The sequence below is a fragment of the Anguilla anguilla genome, chromosome 5 (genome assembly GCF_013347855.1).
Source record: "Anguilla anguilla isolate fAngAng1 chromosome 5, fAngAng1.pri, whole genome shotgun sequence".
Taxonomy (NCBI): domain Eukaryota; kingdom Metazoa; phylum Chordata; class Actinopteri; order Anguilliformes; family Anguillidae; genus Anguilla; species Anguilla anguilla.
Window position 1 is genome coordinate 23,086,250 of NC_049205.1, and position 14,245 is coordinate 23,100,494.

Sequence of the window (14,245 nt, forward strand, 5' to 3'; positions counted from 1 at the left end):
GGCATATAATTGGGATGGCAGGTATGCCATCCCACCAAGTTACGCCTTGGCGGGGGCATGCCCCATACCTATACAGCACCGAGAGTTTGGCACTTTTCAGGGTTCCCCACAGAAATAACCACAACAGCCACAGACACTCAGCCCTTAAAAACATTAAATTCTGTATATTCTGACCCCATTTCAACAGACAGAATTCATAAACAACTTCACATGTCCACACAATAGAGCCCCAAACTAAGGGGATTTTTCAAGTGACTTGAAAGAATTGAGGAAATATTGGGTAGCATTGCTTTGAAATACATCTTATGTAATTTCGGTGAGGCAAGATAGCCTATATTGTTTGTAGTACCGTAAACTTGGCGTCATTTTGATATCAATACTTTTGAGTAACTTGGCATTTTTGTACGTTGAAAACGTGTTTTTTATGAGATAACAGTTTACAATGTAAAAACTGTGTAAGTTTTTACATTGTAAAAATATTTTGACAGTTTATTTTTCACAATGTCATAAATGCTGACTTGTCATAAAATAACGGCTGATTTCTTTAATACATTTTTAAATATTAGCACCTTCCTTTTCCTGTGTCCTGCATGCAATACAATCACGGACGTTCCACGCACAAACATAAGACAAAATTGGCATTTGGACCCACTTTAACAAGTCATTTAACAAGGGAATGTATAGAATTACAGTAGATAAAGCTATTGCATATTTTCGTAAGTGCACAGTTCAACGATATTACTTTAACTTTAGAAGTCCAAAATTATGATAATTTGACTTGGTTTACGAGCATTTGTGCCTGAACGCTGCACTGAAATCAATGGATTCATTATAAAGAAATCTAACCTCATTCAAGGCATTATTACACATTTTGTTACAAGAAAAACTTTGTGACATGTTTTACATCTTATTCGGTTATTATGTATTCATACTTTCATATATTTAGGTGTCCTAAAATGTTAAGCTGTCTGCATCCTGACGGATTTCGAATACCTTGGAAAAACGACAGCCATCAAGTCTAGCTGTGAGAGAGGGGCCAAACTCACAGTACTCCTTGAGATTCTCTGTGCCCATTGTGAAGATGTGAAAGTAAATTTTGAAGATGATACCTCCACTGTCAACATCTAATGTGTCTACTCCATGATGAATACAGTTATTCAAGTTATGTGCTGGGCAACTCAAACTGATCAAACCGTTGTTCTCCAACAACATTTTTAAGTTTGCAAATACATTGTATCCTCGTTCATCACGTCGGACTACTCCAAACATTGTATTGCAGTTGTCACCAGCAAACGCAACACATTTCTTAAACAGCCCTTTCTTTTCCAGTGTCTTTAACGTAACACAAATGTCTTGGCTGTCTCATTGGGTGTGCTTTTGACTTCGATTAATTTGGTTTGAGCACCATTCTTCCAGTCAAAATACTGAATTAAGATTATTTTGACTGCACAGTGATCGTTGTCATATGTTGCAACACCACAATAAGGTATATTTTCAAGTACTTTTAAAGCTGTTTCGACAGAATGGGGTGCAATCACAGCATTAACAATCGCTTTTGTCTAGGTGCGAGCACATGCCAATTTTTGGGCTCAGTTGGAATCTTTATCAAGGGAATGCCGTCTTTATCACGACTGACGTGCAATCCATTGGCCTGTAACTACTGTGATGCTTAACACCCTCAGCCACACTTAAAACATCCTCTGTTTTACTTGTTCTCACGAAATAGACCATACCGTCACTTTTGCTGACGAGCTCTCCTTTAACAGCAGTTTTGTGCTTTGTAGATCCACCAAAAATTTCTAAATCAACAGCGCCTGTATTTGCTACTGAAACGTACGTGCCAGGTCTGCAGACCTTCGCCTTCCCATTGATCATGTCCAGGTCAAAAACATAGGAATTTCATTAATTTGTCTGTGAATTTGTATTTTCGTTTCAGCATTTTTGTGTTGCCTATATGGCTCTGCTCTGTCCTAGTTGCAAGCTACTACCAGGTAAGCTTGCTTCAGGGTCTCATAGCAATGCAGTACATACAGTAGCTAAGTTATGTAGCATGCAAGTTTAACATAGTGTTAAACATACCAGGTTGTCCGTGGCACAAATGAACATTTTAGGAATTTTACAGATTCTGCCCGGACGGATATTTTAAGCCTCAAAAAGAGGACATGGCCAGGATGTCTGGTCACCCTATGAGCCCAGATGCCAATTTTGTTTAAGTCTGCGTGTGGAATGCCCATTGTGATTACACTGCAATTGATAAGAAACTACTGTAGTTGTTTGAGAAACACAAGGGAAATAAAGTTGGCCAGAAAAGTAATTAGCTTTGTTTGTGATAGTAAATACCTGCCAGCTAGCTAACTAATAACAATGTGTTCATGTCATTTTTAGGAGTAGGGTGGACGTTCTTATTCATACAAACTCAATAATAAAGGTTAGGTCCGACAGAATGACTTAAAATTTAGGACAGTTTACAGAGTACGACTCAGTAAATAAATACAGGATGTTTGGGTCATTTTCTTCACACCCCACTGCCTGACAAAAGCCAGGTGTTGATTCTGAATGTGAATGTGTCTCTCTCCTCTGGCATGCTAATTAGCAACTGAATGATTAAACTCCAAACATTATCAGCAGAATAAACTATACTCACACTGGAAGCTACTGCGGGCTGTTGTGCTATAAATTGACGATACATTTGCACAAACAAATATATTTGAGGGAAATGGTTTTGATTATATTAAAACGGCAACAAGAGACCAGAAATACCATAGGCAAAGCAGTGGGCCTACCACAGTGGGACCAAATCCAATGAAATTCGCTCCAGTGAAATTACAAATGCCTACATTCCAGTTGGTCCACATTGCTATTCCACAACTTTGTTCAGATGGTCAATGTATTTGTTGCAGAGGTCTGTGGTCCGTAAGTCCAGAATGTCTCAATAGCCATTATGAGTTCGCTTTGCTCATGGGGATCAAAAATGTATTGAGACATATTACCGACACACTGAGAAAAGCACTAAAGTGTGAAAAACAGTACAACACATAAAATAGAAAGAAATGGTTAAAAGAAATGCAAAGTGCAGTGTTTTTAAGCAATTTCTTCAGTAATAACAAGCAGTAACCGCAGACAAAACGGTTACATTTCTGCAGATGTCATGAAGTCTATTCAGTTTATCGAAAGCTCAATTTCAGTTAAAAACTGAAAATATGTCGGAAGTGTTACCTCCACAGAGTTGTAAACTCATTATTTCTATAACCACAATGGCTATAATTATTCATTTCACTCTTAATCAGCTTCATCACACAATAGTAATGAATACATTTTGTATGATTATATGTGCTTAACAATTCAAGCCATTTGCATCAGTCATGGCAAACTGCCTGAATTTCTTTACTTTTTCGAAAAAATAAAACAAAGAGACACAATTATGAATTAAAAACAAACACAAAAATGTGTGTGCTTATAATAAATGAATGTGACATGGAGTGCACCATATCCACCGGACCCTTCTCCCTTGAAAAAATGGAAATCAGAACAAACACCAAAAACAGCAAAATTGAGAGCAATTTCAGTTTCCTAAATTTTACTCGGTAACATGTATAATGATTTGTTTCTCGTTTTTCAATTTCTGTTTTTAAATTGAATATAATTATGCTTGCCTCAGCACATATTGCCTACCTAGAAATGTAACTCGAACCTGATCTCAATGGTATTCTATACAATGATAATAAAGGCTTTCTATCCTATTTGGGCTTGATGTGTGTACATTTTTTATTGCTGCACTGAGTATCTTTGAAAATAAATTTTGAAGATATGAATTACAGAAGCAATGGCATTTCATTGGTAGGATAGAATGGAGATCAAAATTACAACACCATGATATACCTTTTTTTAATACACAAAATCTAAATGTATGGTCAGGGTTTAGTAAGTAAGTGACCAATCAGAAACGTTGTGGAAAGGTAAATAACGTAATAAAGAATTTTAAACAACGTGTCAGCGACGTAAATCTATAACGTTACAACAGATGACTGCCTGGCAACGTAATCACAACGTCGGGGTAAGGTTATTCTATTACATTGTCAAACGTAAAGTTGTAAGGCCGTAACTGTTACGTATCCACAATGTTGTTTTGTGACGTCGCAGCGACGGGGCGCTGGTCTTACGTTTTTACATTAATACTACGTAAATGGATACGTAACGCGGACGTTACGAGACCAATAGAGGACGTTAATAGTACGTTGCCACAACCACATTTTGTGAGTAGGGTTTATTCTCATACTATTATGACTTTTTTCTCAATTACGACTTTATTCTCGTAATATTACGACCTTATTCTGGAAATCTCTGATGTTTTCCCCCTCAATGTGGCCCTAATACTCCGTCGTAGGGGTGCGGATATCTAAATTGGAGAAAATAATTAGTTCGGGTGGGTGGCAGGTGGATGATGCGATTCGGATGACGTCAGAGCCTATCCACGCATCACTAGTGTGTATGTGTGAAACCACGTCCTGTACTCCTCCGGGAGCAGCGCACACTTTTGTTTGAGTTTGAGTTTGTCAAGCACTTTAAACATCAGCACTTTTTAAGTTCATTTTTTAAACAATTGAGGTTATTGCGATTTATTGTTTGTGCTGTGATTTAAATACAGAAAAAACATTTAATGTGTTAAGAAACTACCAATGTGTATGGGAACTGACAAAAAAGGTAACGCTTAAAATGTACTATTGCGGCGCCAAAAGGCGTGGTGAAAATTTTTTGGGTGCACCTAAATTATGTGCTGGTGCACCTAAATGAAGAAGTTAGGCGCACCAGTGCAACCAATGTAAAAAGTTAGTCTGGAGCCCTAAGATATATCCAGATTGTGTCTAGATTCAGTCGAGACGGATGTCAGTTCACACCTGGCACCAGAATGCATCTCCACATGCGCCTGACTCTCAAGTGACCACTTGTGATCGGATCTCACTTCCCCGCTCAATATGCAAATAAACATGTACATCATTTCCATTTGCAAAGACCAAATGCGTTGTTGTTTTTAACCGACGGGAGGTTAAATACAACCGGTATATGTATGTTTTTAACCGGTATATTTTTTTATACAGTCTATGGCAGCAATGCACTACCTATGCCTAGTCTGCTGGAAATGAAAAAAAGAAGAGGTTTGCAAAGACCTTGGCAAAATCAAAACAAAAACAGGCTGGGTCTATTCCTTGGCGTGTTCTAGGCAAACCAAATTGCTCAAGATGTTTGACGCATTCATAATATGTCTCTATGCACTTTAAAAGATTTTCAAACGTTGTGGACAAAGCCAGCTTACACGATTTGAGAACCAACCAAAATGATACAGATCTATCCGCTTCTGTTTTGCTCCAGAAAACTGTCAGATAGATCTATCAGCAAACATATAGCTTAGCTATGCCCAAAAGTCCTCAATAATAATAGTATTTTCCAAGAAATTACAAAAAATCATTGACAACGTTCCTTTAGGTGCAGTGTCTTTCACTGCTACCACAGAGTGAATGCGTAAGTGAATGCGATAAGAATATTTTCTGTTACGCTGACCTATAAAATGCTATTCCAAAAGCATAATTAGACATGTTATACATCGTTACAAAGCTTATACTCTCACCTACTGAATAAATGAATTGTCAATCAAGCCAGACTGTACTAAAAAGGGCGACAACACCGTAAACATGTGTGGTACTACGCACAGCTATTTTGGAAGGTACCCAGTTGACTAGGCGGTCCTTCAATGTGGCCCAGGACGCATGTGTGTACACACTGCTAAAAGAATGTGGCCATATGCGACCCAGACCACCTTCGAATGTGGTCAGTGATCAGATCTCAATGCGTCCTGGGTGCATTCACACCAGTAGTTAGAGCTGTCAACTTGTGATCGGATCATCCAAGACGCATTTTAATGCCGGGTCTGAACAGGGCCTCTGACGCCTGATATGGTTTCCTGTGTTTTCTGGTTGGTCTCTTCTGAGGCAAACATTGCAGGAGGTGTGACCCATAGATTGCCTGCCTAGATTAGGGTATCAGAGGATTTTAAATGGCCCCAATCACATTTGCTTTCATGCTTGTGGATGGGAGGGCAGGCCACATTCTTAGAAACAATATAATATTGTATCAAATTCACTGTTTCCCTCTCTAAGGCCATAATCTAAGCCAGTGGTTCTCAACTCGGGCCAGAAAGGGCCGGTATGGGTGCAGGCTTTTGTTCCAACCAAGCAGTTACACACCTGATTCTACTAATCAAGGTCCTTAGTAAAGACTCCAAAGGTTGATTAGTAGAATCAAGTGTGTAACTGCTTGGTTGGAACAAAAGCCTACACCCACACCGGCCCTTTCTGGCCCGAGTTGAGAACCACTGATCTAAGCACTACATATCTGACATTTCGAATAACCATTAATTTCTTGTTTTTTCAATTTTATTTCTGAAACGGAAAACGATTGGCCAGAAAGTACACAGATCGACCATGTGGCTGTTGCTTTTCCATTAATCATTTTGTATAGGAGTGAATTATGCGTAGCCTATACATTCTTCAAGTGGTGACTGTAGCAGCAGTGTGCAAAAAGTTATTTACTGTATTACATTTATGATGCCTTACATTTATACCGATTCTCCCCTTTATCATACGTGAAACTAACATGTTGGTCTATAGACTGTGCTCAAAACTGACTATTGTTACTGTGACAGAGAGCTCTGACACCAGCCGCGGCCGCACTCATACGTAGCACATACTCTGTCCATAAACATTTTTCACCGCATTTAACCATGTCACGTTCTGTGAGTGCACGCACAGAATTTGCGACTAACTCGACAACCCTCATACATACAAACACAGTCACGTCATACTACAACTTCACCCTGCTGTACACCCCAGCATAAATATATCACAATCACAATCAAGTTTCGCTATTGAAACAACATTATTTACTGATCTGTTTTATGTCTGGTAGCGCGCTATGTTTGTACTCTGTAAGTCCGGGAACTTCCGCATTACAAGTGGCGAGCGGGACCAAACCGAGCGTACGGCTCTGGGTTATTTTACATCTCTTTTCTGCCACGTATTGGAAAAATGGTGGGCACTGGAACAAACCACTGCAACTTTAGCGGAGAAGCGATAAATGATTTTAACTGCTGATTGTAACAGACTTAAGCCTACATTTTAAATCAGCGGGGGTTATATAGTTGCCCAGTGATTTGTGTAGGCACTTATAGCCATTGGGCAATTGATTGTTTATTAATGGGCCACCCCCGGTCATAGTAGGGACCAAGAGGGTGGGGTTTCTGTTTTAATAAGGGAGCCTCAGTCCTCAGGAGGAGGTGGTTGGTGAAGGTGACAAGAGAAGGTAGCTCTAGAGATGAAAGATTGCCTAAAGGTAAAATTGGAATATTGTTTTTTTTTTCTTTGTTATTTTTTTGTTTGATGGTAAATTACCCTTTTCTTTGTATATACACTTTAGCACTCTTTTTGGGAATTGTTTTTTTTGTCATTTTGAGCACTGTAAATAAAAAAACACCTTGCACCAAAGTGCTATTGCAGCGGAGCCATTTTTTTCCGAAAAGGAAATTAAGGAACTAAACAGCCCATCAAGTCCTTATACGACAGTTACGTTTCATTGTCTGACCAAGAGGTTTGCTGAAAAACCGGTTATGGACATACATGTCACTCAAATACACACAAAAATGAGCAGCAATAATTTCACTGCAAGTCAACTGTTTATTAGTTTATTCGGTCGAAGTGTTAACTGTCAAATATGGTTTTGAGTGTTCACATTTTCCACCTGGTGGTGGTTGTGCAAAGAACAAGTAGTTCCTGTAAAAAAAAAAAAAAAAAGCTAATTTACCTCTGCTAGTGGCGGCAGCACTAACTGAAACCCTAAACCACTGTGCTATATCCTTATTTGAGCTTAAAATCTTTTAAAAATTGAATATTTGAAAAAAATACAGAACAAAATACAGGCAGTTTGTGCCATTTTTTCCCACAAACCCCTCTGCTCCCTTCAATGTATATTGATCGTATATCTTTTGGCCATCTCCACACAGCAATAATTAAGAAGTCCTCCAAACAGAACTATGCGGAATGGGGAAATAAATGATGAAATTGAAGACAGTTTACACATCGGATCTGATTGGTTAACTCGGCTCTCATCGAATAAACTGGGTGATTACGAAGTTGCTTCTTGAAGGAGGATGCGTGGCTTCACACTGAGTGACTGGTAATTTGATGCAAACTTCCCTATCAAGCGCTATCAAAACTGATTTCGCACATAAAACCACACAAAATTCATTCACTGAAATCTTGTGATGAAGTTGATAAAGCATTTAGGGTGTGGATGAATAATTGTGGAAGCTGTAGTTATAGAAATGATTAGAACTCCAAGGAGGTAACGGCACCAACATATTTTCAAGGATTTTATTGAGACTTTTGAGATTTTTTCTTTATTTTAAAAGTGGGGCTTCAACAAATAGGGGAGAAAATGTATTAACAAACAAAAAACAACAAAGAATGATGGCCTTACAATATGTAGTTTAAAAAAAAAAATTCATTTGGAGTTAGCATTCAGTAGTTAATAATGAAGAAGGAACTATTATTATTGAATTATAAAAGCATGTATTTCCCGTTAATAATTGACTTCACTGTCCCTCAGGTTGTGTCAACTATGTTTTGATTCCCAAAAACATTTTGCCTATGAAGGATCATGTTAAAAGTTTGACTGACATAAAGCATTATAAGCAAATATATAAAAAGTAATTGTTTGATAAAGTTCACTAAGTGCTGAATATTTACATTCAATAGTCAATTTTGTAATAGTATGTGGTTTCACCCCCTACAGTGAAAGGGTAAAGGGTATGGACAGCAGCTGCAGTAATTAAATAGATTAAGGGATTGAAGAACCTCTATTTCTGTTTAACTGGCCCCCATGGTCAGTTTTGGAATGGACTCCCTAACCTAAACTTAGCTATAATTGGAAGTTTTCCATATGACGACTGAATGAATCTCATAGGCTGGACCAACAGTGCTTCGTCTCTAAAAACTAGGCTATATAAACTCATGTATTAGACTTAATATCTTCAAAGACTGTACTTGTACCTCTTCCCGACCGGTCGTATTATTAAATTATAGGAAGGAGCTCCTGACTCTGTCGTTTGTTATATTTATCTTCAACACCATCATTTTTGTTAAGAAATTCCTACACCTATATTTGAAACTTGATTTGACTGTTTGTTTAGCTCAGTGTATTACCTGTTATGACTATATAGCATTGATTGTTAAATACAGCTTTAACCCTCTGGGGTCGGGAGCTCCGCCGGCGGAGCTCGACAAGATGAAATGAACTTTCGTTTCTATTTGGATGATTAACTTCACAAGCTGTTATCATACAGACGCAACAAAAACATTTACAGAAACCTTAGAATCACGGCTTTCCAATGTGCCCATTGGCAAATAATATGAATTGTTTTAAAACTTTTAAATTTGATGAATTAGACCATGTATGCTTTGTTAGTCCTTACTCATTACTATGTGAATTTCGCTCAGCAGGAAGTCCGCCCAAATCGCATTCACATGTTAACGACATTATAATTAATCTCCATTGAAGGGGACTAGGGGAGGGGTGATGCGAGATCCATTTGAGAAATGCCAAGCCTGCGAAAGCGGGATAGAAGGTCAAAGCATATAGGCTAGCTTTTGAGGTAAACATTGTTTAATTTTGGAAAATGGCACGGATGACTGGACTTGACATGCTTCATGCCTTCATGATTGTGCGAGGATTCTAAAACTTAGTATCCTCGCACAATCGATATTAGCATACTGTATGTAAGTTCGGCAAATAGCAATAAAATAACCACTTTGGTAAACAGATCTAGCCTACTTCAGATTGAGGCATTGTTATTGATGAGTTGCGTGTAGTTGAGTTGGAATATCAATGTTTATTTAGTTTAGCTAATGTTGATTCGTTGATAGCTTACATTATTTGTAAATGTGTGCTGTATTACATTCTCTGTGTGTTTGTTGGAATATTCACTAATATGCGCGCGTAAATTCCCACACTACGAACGATTCTAACCATTGCATCTCAAAATTATAGGCTACCTCTCTGTGTCTGGTTGTGTTTGTTTGGTTCTTTGTTTGTATATGATGTAACTATGTCACATTTCCTAAGTTTTGTTTTCATTAGTTAGTGGTTTGTGTAAAGCACATTTAATTTTCACCTGTTGAAAAAAATGTGCTATATAAATAATGTTTGATTTGATATCACATTTCCTAACAATTTTGTTTTTATTATATTTACAGAGATGCTGATCAGGAAACACAGCGTAGTTCACCACTAGCTAAGAGGCAAGAGCAGGCGTCACATATAGTTTACTTCAATAAATGTTCCAAAATCAAAAGATGTCTTTGTTTCTATCTTCTAAAAGGCTCATTGAGTCTTTGTCTTAGTGGTGGGGAGGCATGCGGCCAGGTGTGAATAACCTACTTAGCTGGCAGGTCCTCCTACGCAATGCATATTATGACAGAAAGGCCATTTGCCCTCCCATTCTCACCTGGTGTTGAAAAATAGTAGTCACAACACTAACTTTTAGCAATTTATTTTATATTTCTCACTGAATTTGCTAAAATATTTTGTCATCTTTTTATACCCAAGACCTTGATGAACACATTTCAGTGATCCAAAAACTTAGATACTATTGTTTAGTGTGTTTTATTACAACATTCCTGTGCATGTTAAAAACTACTGTTTACCGTTTGTGTTTTTAGAGCAATTTGCAATCCACATATGATTATGACCTATTTACTGCTGCCATATTATTGTAGCTGAGTTTGTGCTGAAAACAAAGATATGAAACACTTTGGAATTTACATAAATGTCCGAGCATGGCATAATCACCGGTGTGCCTCATTTTACCCTCAGACCCCAGAGGGTTAAAAAGCAAATTACCTGTTGTAAACTGGACTATTATTGATGTCATTGAAAAACCATGACTTCAATGCTATAATATTACAAGAATAGCAGCCAGTGATCATAATCGGCATTTTATACAGCTTCCACTTCCGGTTAACACCAAGCCAATACAATACAATACAAATAATTTTGTTGGTTGAAATAAAACAGATACAAATAGCATCTCCCTCCACCCCTAACCTCTACCTTAAAATAAATTTAGGCAAAAAGAAAAAAATAAGTGTAACAAGATCGCTAAAAAACAAAATAGCTGACACCAAGGCTGCATGGTTTGGCAGCTAGTATCCTTTACTGAAATAGTTCACAACAAGTTTGGTTAAATATTTGCTTCAGTTCCAGAGTAATTGCCATTTACAGCTTTTGTCTGGGGCCAAATTTCATGAAACTTTGTGCACGCAACTTAGACCACCTGCCATAAAGGCCTTGATACATCATAGCATTGCAAAGATAGGGCTCACAACATGTTTGGTGCCTTCACCATCCAATTTCTTTGTTCACAGCAGCCATATTATTTGACCTAGCAACAATCTTTTAACAACTTTAGGCAAGCCTACTCTGATGATGCTACATACCAAATTTCATGGTGATCTGGTCAATGGTCCAGGAAGAGATGGTTAAAATATGTTGAATTCAGCAGGACCCAAGGAATCTGGACAAAAAAGAATCACAACTAGGTCAAATGGATCAAACGTTACAGCCAAAAGTTTAAGTCCAACTTTGGCCTGTTGTTCGTGGTAGATGGGTTAATGTTCACAGCAGCCATATTATTTGACCTAGCAACAATCTTTTAACAACTTTAGGCAAGCCTACTCTGATGATGCTACATACCAAATTTCATGGTGATCTGGTCAATGGTCTAGGAAGAGATGGTTAAAATATGTTGAATTCAGCAGGACCCAAGGAATCTGGACAAAAAAGAATCACAACTAGGTCAAATGGATCAAACGTTACAGCCAAAAGTTTAAGTCCAACTTTGGCCTGTTGTTTGTGGTAGATGGGTTAATGTACTGACCCCACCTTTAACTGGGAGGGCATTGAACAATCAGCAACTGAAAAAATATATAAATGGAAAGATTCTGTTTTGCATTGGAAATAGAAACTATTTACAGTAAAGATATATAGAAAATTGTCCTTCAGTTGAAGGGAATAATCTTCAATTCCAACGATGCTGCGTTCGCGTTTCTTGATGTGTGAACAGTTCACTAGGGAAACGTGAATGACAACTTTACAACAGTAATTACATAACAGTAATACATGAATTTTTTGCCTGTTTTATTTTTTTCCCCTACTGAACTAAGTTTGGATAGACTGCAAACCATCTTATGTCCTCATATTTTCCCTTGGTGGCAACTGTTAGCCTACCATGAAAATCTGGACTGGATTTCGTGTTCATTTGATAGCCAAGACCTATGGCTGATGCATACAGCATGTTTCATCGTAAACTAATGAATATTGACTGAAATACAAGGTAAAATATTTCGACTGGATTTTTTTAAATGGAGGAAATTAACACACACAACTGAAACTACAGGTTCTAATCTTTATTTTGATATATAGGTTGCAGTGGTTTGAAAGAAATCCAGCTGCCACACAAGGCTTTTGTCTTGCTAGCTCCCGCACCTGACGTCTCCTCCTCGATGCAAGAGTTTCCCTGAGTGATAGCCGGGAATGGTCAGCTCTCAGCCCGCTGCCTGCTGTGCGCTGCCTCGGTGGGGGCGACTACAGAATATAGCGATCACTTTTCGATATTGTGTAGTAAATGAAACGACTAGTTAGTGAAATCAAAGTCCTATGTTGCAAACAGAATGGGCATTTGTATCTTGTGGCCTTCCACAATGATATGAATCGATTTGAAGAAACACAATGGCCGACGCACAGAACTTATTTATTAAACGTTTTGCAGCGCAGTAGCTCCAAGTTTGTTGGTGTGTGTGCCGGAGTCCTCTCTCTCCCTGTATAACGTTAGATAGAGGCTATGAGAACACGACATGGAGCTGACTTTTTTTCCGAATTATAACGAACAGGGTAGAAGAAATATCTGTTTCCATCGCATTATTCGTGCCTTCCCGAATACAGTATTCGGATACATCCCTACCAGAAACATATCCAAAATCTCTCCAAAAATGAATAAAATGCTTTTTGTCCATTATAAAGCACATAAATGAGCCCCTTGTGAAGTTTTAAGAACACTGCTATCAGGTAAAAAAATAATGCAAAAATATTGTCACACAATGCGGTACAGTACCTAAATGTGTAATAATTAACTCTTGTCTGTATTTCTATACTCTGTACTCTCGTATGTTTCTTGTATGGGGATGGGACGACATTAAAACTATTTTCAACCGTCCACCACGTTTTGGCAATGCTCCAACTTTCAGGTCATCACTGTTGCATGCTTCACAAAAACTATTACACTACTAACTAACTCGCATTACAATGTGAAATATCCACATTATATAATACCACTAACCTATTTAAAGACACTCAATTTAAAAAAGAACGTATATAACCGAAATATTTTCAGCAGTAATACTTACATAAGCAATGATGAAATCTTACCTGTTTTCAGTAGATAGAGACGAGACAGGAAATCAATGATATAGTTCTATCCGCTCCAGTCTAGAAAACGATGTCAGCTAGGTCTATCAGCAAACATGCCTTAGTAATGGTCAGACGCCCTCAATAATAATAGTATTTTCCAAGAAATTCCGAAAAATAGTTGACGTTTCGTTAGCAGCGTCTTTGTTTTACTGCTACCAGAGTAAATGCGTAATTGAATGCGATGATAAGAAAATTTCCAGTTACGCTGACCTCTAAAACGCTATTCATTTGAATGATTCTGGCTAAGCTATTCATAGTATTGGATTGATTGCAGATACCTTGGTCAGCAAACACAGGTGATTATAATCAAATAGTAGGTGATTATCATGAAAGACCGGTCCCATGCCTTGCGCCATATTGTATGGGCGGCAAAATACATTGAGAATAGTAGCCTATGACTAGGTCAGCTAACGTTAGCTAATGTTTGTTTTATGTCAGCAAACCTGACATTAGCTGGTTAGCGACATGTTCGTTTTTGATAGAACATAATTGTTGTCAGACGAATTAACGCTACAGACTTTATTTAATTAGACTAACGTTAACGTTCACTGAATTAAATCACCTGCCTGTATGTAACATTACAATGTGGCTAACTTATCTAAACTTTGCTAAATTGGCTGGCAAAGTCTATGTTAATACGGAGTGTGGCACAGTGGGTAAGGAACTGGGCTTG

General features: G+C 38.0%; 1 long non-coding RNA gene across 1 annotated transcript in view; it reads right to left on the reverse strand.

Moving 5' to 3' along the window:
- The window catches only part of LOC118227112, a 32,042-nt gene that overhangs the window by 17,361 nt on the left and 436 nt on the right, over positions 1-14,245 (reverse strand). The window contains exons 2-3 of the long non-coding RNA XR_004765171.1: positions 11,800-11,876; positions 11,544-11,620 (exon numbers count right to left, since the gene is read on the reverse strand). This is a non-coding gene — a long non-coding RNA (uncharacterized LOC118227112). The remainder of the gene's footprint in view (positions 1-11,543; positions 11,621-11,799; positions 11,877-14,245) is intronic.